The sequence below is a fragment of the Ovis aries genome, chromosome 3 (assembly GCF_016772045.2).
Source record: "Ovis aries strain OAR_USU_Benz2616 breed Rambouillet chromosome 3, ARS-UI_Ramb_v3.0, whole genome shotgun sequence".
NCBI classification, from domain to species: domain Eukaryota; kingdom Metazoa; phylum Chordata; class Mammalia; order Artiodactyla; family Bovidae; genus Ovis; species Ovis aries.
This window is the reverse complement of record NC_056056.1, coordinates 214,711,888-214,717,193: the sequence shown is the minus strand read 5'-3', so window position 1 is coordinate 214,717,193 and position 5,306 is coordinate 214,711,888. Positions and strand designations below refer to the sequence as shown.

The following is a 5,306-nucleotide window of genomic DNA, read 5'->3' as shown; positions in this document are numbered from 1 at the left end:
ATCCTGAGCATCCAGCCCGTGGAGCCAGGCCGCCAGCTTCCTGGGTGTGCTCCCAGAGGGGCTTTCCGCAGATGGCCGTGAGGATGTTCTACCCTTTCTTCTTCCTTGCTGAGACTGGGGTGGCCCAGTATGCCTCTCTGCACCCTTTTTTTTTTTCTCTTGATGTGAATGAAATTTGCAGAGAAGGAAGGATTTCCAGTCTGGATAAGGCACAGCACCCCCTGAACAGTCTATCAGGCACCCAGCCTGTCTCTGCTGGTGGCCTGCTGGTCTTTTCCAACGTTCGGATGGGTGCTCAATGGCTGTCAGTGACCAGCTTCACATGGTGTCATTTCCTGCCTGTGACCACTGATTCCTCTCCAGTTCTAAAGTCTCTAAGGCCAGTGACCAGCTGGCTGGGTGACAGTCTATTCCAGGCGTGGAGGCTTGAGCTGGAATTTGTGAAGCTGAGTCACAGCTGGACTGAGATTTGGTCTCAACGCCTCTGAAAGTGCTCACGGATTTTCCTTAGGAGCCGGCCCTTCTGCCCAGCCCCGGGCCCTCCAAGCCATGCACCCCAGGGTAGTGTGAGCTGCTGCCAAATCCCCAGCCCCAGAAGGAGGCCCCAGCTCAGCTGCGGTCCTGACCCCCTCCCAACAGGGTGGTGCCCTGCTCTTGTTGCAGGGAGGAAGCCAATTTTGACTCCATGTTGGAAACTCTTTTCTTTGACTTGCTTTTACTATTATAATCATACTCAATGGCTTGCCTGGAGGATCCTGCCCTTCTGCTTGACTGTAAACCAAAGTGCCTTTGTTCAGCTCTTGGAGAGATATTTTGTCCCTGCCCACCTATGAATAGAAGAGATTAACACACCCCTTCTGAAGGCTGGACACACTCTTGGAGATGCTTTGCAAGACTGAAAATGCTTTCCCTTTACTTCCCACCGCATCTCCCTCTTTATTCTGCTTTTTGACATTAGTTCCTCATTGCTTCTTTCTCTCTGATCTATAAAAAGAACCTGGCATCCAGACCCCAATAAGATGGTTATTTTGAGGTGCTAGGCTGCCATCTTCTTGGTCTGCCGGCTCCCTGATTAAAGTCTCGTCCTTGCCTCAACACCTCGTCTCTCGGATTCACTGGCCTGTCATGCGGTAAGCAGAGCGAGCATGGACTTGATAACACTCTGACTCACGGGGTCACCTCCTCTGACCACTTCTGCCTGGTCCCCCTCCTCTCCTGATTCTTCTGAGTTCTCAGTTGCCTGGAGAAGGTTCACAGGCAGATTCCTTTTCACCTAAAATGGTCAGCTCAGCCTCTAGCAGGGCGTACACATCAGCCTGCAGCCTGAGGCCCTTCCCAACCTCAGCCCCCTCGGCCTCCTTATGCAGAAATGACCTAAGTGCCCTGCAGTCTCCTGAAGGGGTGGGGGTGGGGCTGTCCCTTTCTGCAGATCGTCTGGTGACACACTCTACTGTCACCCCTGGGGACTCCGGGGGTGAGGGGGGCACCCCCGGGGAGCCCGAGGGTGGCTCTTCAAGCTGGTGTGGGGCTGGGTAGCCACAGAGGCTGGGCTGAAATGGGATTTTTGGCCCCAGATGCCCAGCCATGTCCAGCCCGGAGCCAGGCACCCTGTTTCCCTCCTTCCCTCCCTTCCTCACTCTTGCCCAAGGTCTCTGCAGGTACAACCCCGACCCGCGAGGATGCTCCACCTCCCTCTGTCGCTTCCACCCAGCCCCGACCCGGTGTCATTTAAAATGTCACTCCCTGTGGACACTGCCTCGGCTCCCCTGCCCTGGGTGGTTCTGCCTCCTGCACTGGTCTCATTCCTCCAGACCCTAGATGCGATTCTTTCCGTGCGTGTAGGTCATGAATCATTGACCTGTGCTCTCCTCTCTGTACAGACTGCAGAGGGAAGGACTGCCCCTCTGGCACAGGGCCAGGCACAGAGCAGGTCTCAAAACAATTCGGTGAATGAACAGAAGAGCAGGAGAGACTCAGAGGCTCGACATTGCTTCATAAGTGAGCACTCAGCCAGCCAGATGCTGGGAACATCAAAATAAACTCTGCTCAGGGTCCCTGCGGTCAAGACCCACATGGAGCCTGAGGGGCGGGGCGGGGTGGTGCTGGTGGGGAGGGGGGGCTCCGGTGGGGAAGGGGAGCTCCAGTGGGGCAGAGGGCTCTGATGGGGAAGAGGGGGCTCTGGTTGGAAAGGAGGGGTTCTGGTGGGGAAGTGGGGACTCTGATGGGGAAAGGGGGCCTCTGATGGGGAGGGAACTCTTGTGGGGAGGGTGCCCCCCATGCCCCTGTTTAATCTGAGTTCCTGCCCTCAGTCGAGCTTGAAGTTCTGTGCCCGTTTCTATCCTTGACGGATCTCCCCCCACCCACCCCGCCAGTTTTCTGGTGAAATAAAAGTCCTCCGTGTCACCTTGAGTTACGACCCCGGGATCCTGTCCTCGGTCAAAGCCCTGGCTTGTCCCGGGAACTTTTCATCTCCTCTCCTGGGATCCTGCGTCCCCTTTCGGTCTCTTTCTTCTCAGCCCTGATGGATTTTTTTTTTGTTTTTTTAATAAAGTGCTGGCCCACCCAGTCGGTCCCTTCCCTCCAGCCTGCGTCAGCTCTTCACCCTGACAATAACTGCACTTAAAGATTCATTATTGTCGTTTGCATTTAAAAGGTAATCCCGGTGGCCCCGGGGCAGACTGTTTCTGGTATTGCAACTTTAAAATATTTAAGACACCTACATTTGCATTTTAATACATGCCTCGCCAGGTTCCGTGTTTGTGGTGGAGTCACCCCAAATCTTTCTATTTGCGTTGAGGGAGAGGAAGCCTGGCGGGGCGCTGGCGAGGGCACACCTGGGAGCAACTCCAGACGCTAATGCAGGTGCTCGGCAGCTTGGGGGTGGCCAGGTTGGTGCACTGGATTTAGAAAAGGCAGAGGAACCAGAGATCAAATTGCCAGCATCCGCTGGATCATCGAAAAAGCAAGAGAGTTCCAGAAAAACATCTACTTTTGCTTTGTTGACTATGCCAGAGCCTTTGACTGCATGGATCACAACAAACTGTGGAAAATTCTTAAAGAGATGGGAATACCAGACCACCTGGCCTGTCTCCTGAGAAATCTGTATACAGGTCAAGAAGCAACAGTTAGAACTGGACATGGAACAACAGACTGGTTCCGAATAGGAAAAGGGAGTATGTCAAGGCTGTATACTGTCACCCTGCTTATTTAACTTATATGCAGAGTACATCATGAGAAACGCTGGGCTGGAAGAAGCACAAGCTGGAATCAAGATAGCTGGGAGAAATATCAATAACCTCAGATATGCAGATGATACCACCCTTATGGCAGAATGGGAAGAGGAACTAAAGAGCCTCCTGATGAAAGTGAAAGAGGAGAATGAAAAAGTTAGGTTAAAGCTCAACATTCAGAAAACTAAGATCTTTGCATTCGGTCTCATCCCTTCATGGCAAATAGATGGGAAAACAGTAGAAACAGTGGCAGACTTTATTTTTGGGGGCTTGGAAATCACTGCAGATGCTGACTGCAGCCATGAAATTAAAAGACGCTTACTCCACAGAAGAAAAGCTATGACCAACCTAGACAGCATATTAAAAAGCAGAGACAGTGCTCGCTTCGGCAGCACATATACTAAAATTGGAACGATACAGAGAAGATTAGCATGGCCCCTGCTCAAGGATGACACGCAAATTCGTGAAGCGTTCCATATTTTTTTTTTTAAAAAAAAGCAGAGACATTACTTAACCAGCAAAGGTCCATCTAGTCAAAGCTATGATTTTTCCAGTAATCATGTATGGATATGAGTTGGACTATAAGAAAGCTGAATGCCGAAGAATTGATGCTTTTGAACTGTGGTGTTGGAGAAGACTCTTGAGAGTCCTGTGGACAACAAGGAGATCCACCCAGTCACTCCTAAAGGAAATCAGTCCTGAATATCCATTGGAAGGACTGATGCTGAAGCTGAAACTCCAATACTTTAGCCACCTGATGCAAAGAACTGACTCATTGGAAAAGACCCTGTTGCTGGGAAAGATTGAAGGTGGGAGGAGAAGGGGACGACAGAGGATGGCATCACCGACTCAATGGACATGAGTTTGAGTAAACCCTGGGAGTTGGTGATGGACAGGGAGGCCTGGTGTGCTGTGGTCCATGGGATCACAAAGAGCTGGACACGACTGAGCGACTGAACTGAGCTGAGACCGCTGCACACCGGGCACACCCCATGCCCCAGTTGGGAGCCCACCTGGGCCCCAGGCTGACTGAGAGGCTGGGCAGACACTGGGGGCTCTTTGGCAGGTCTTGGGATGTAATCACCATTGTGGATTTGTTCTCAGCATTTTCTGGGTTTTGTTTTGAGTCAGAGACGGCCCTGTTCCCCATCTCTGCCCACCTGCATGAACCAGCCTTGGGCGGTCTGGTCTGAGCTGGGAACTTCCCCTGGGCCACTGCCCGCAGAGGGCTCTCCTGCTGCAGAGCCTGGGAACTCCGAGCAGCCTCTGGCAACAGTGACATTGGCAGTGTGGGGAACACATGGGACACCCGGCCCGTCGCAGGCCTCCCCTCTGACCCCAGGCACCCCGCTCAGCGCTGTTCCTACAACCTCCTGTCTCAGCCCAGGAAACTGATTTCAGAGCCTTGAAATAACCTGCCGAGGCCACAAGGCTGTGAGGGTTCAGGCTGGTGAGGGTCTAGGCTTGGCTGCAGCCTTGGGGTGTCGGTGCTGTGTCCACTCTGCCCTCCTCCCTGAAAGGGTGCCCCTTCCCACCTCCCTTCCTCACAGCCCCTCTACCTCCCACCCCCATCCTCCACTGTCCTGCCCCCACACCCGTGATTCCTCTGAAAGCATTGACTTTTCATTTATTTTTTTGGCTGCACTGGAGATCTGTGGGATCCTAGTTCCCCAGCCAGGGACTGAACCCAGGTCCTCAGCAGTAAAAGAGTGAGTCCCAGCCTTTGGGCCACAAGGGAATTCCCAAACATCTACCTTTTGTCACTTCTACTTTTTCACCCACTGTCCAGTGGGTTGGCCCATGCTTCTCCCCATATTTCTGAGGAGGAACAATTCCCAACTTTTGTGAGCCAGTTCGAGTGCCTCCAGCCTGGGGGCACAGCCACTCATACCCCACCTACAAATGAGCATGACCCCCCTGCACGCTGACACACATACATAGCACACACCTGTGTGGCTCTCACATGGATGCTCACACACAGAGAAGCACATGTGTGCACACACAGATGCAGCAGGCCACACCCCACCCCCAGGCTGCAGGGAAGTGAAACCCTGCCCCAGGGAAGCGAAAGACTGT

At 53.1% G+C, this 5,306-nt stretch overlaps 1 non-coding gene across 1 annotated transcript; it reads left to right on the top strand.

Annotated features, from left to right (window-relative positions):
• Positions 1–3,606: 3,606 nt before the first annotated feature.
• On the top strand, positions 3,607–3,713 carry LOC114114143 (U6 spliceosomal RNA). The gene has a single exon (XR_003588982.1). It is a non-coding gene; the product is annotated as a U6 spliceosomal RNA (small nuclear RNA).
• Positions 3,714–5,306: the final 1,593 nt, after the last annotated feature.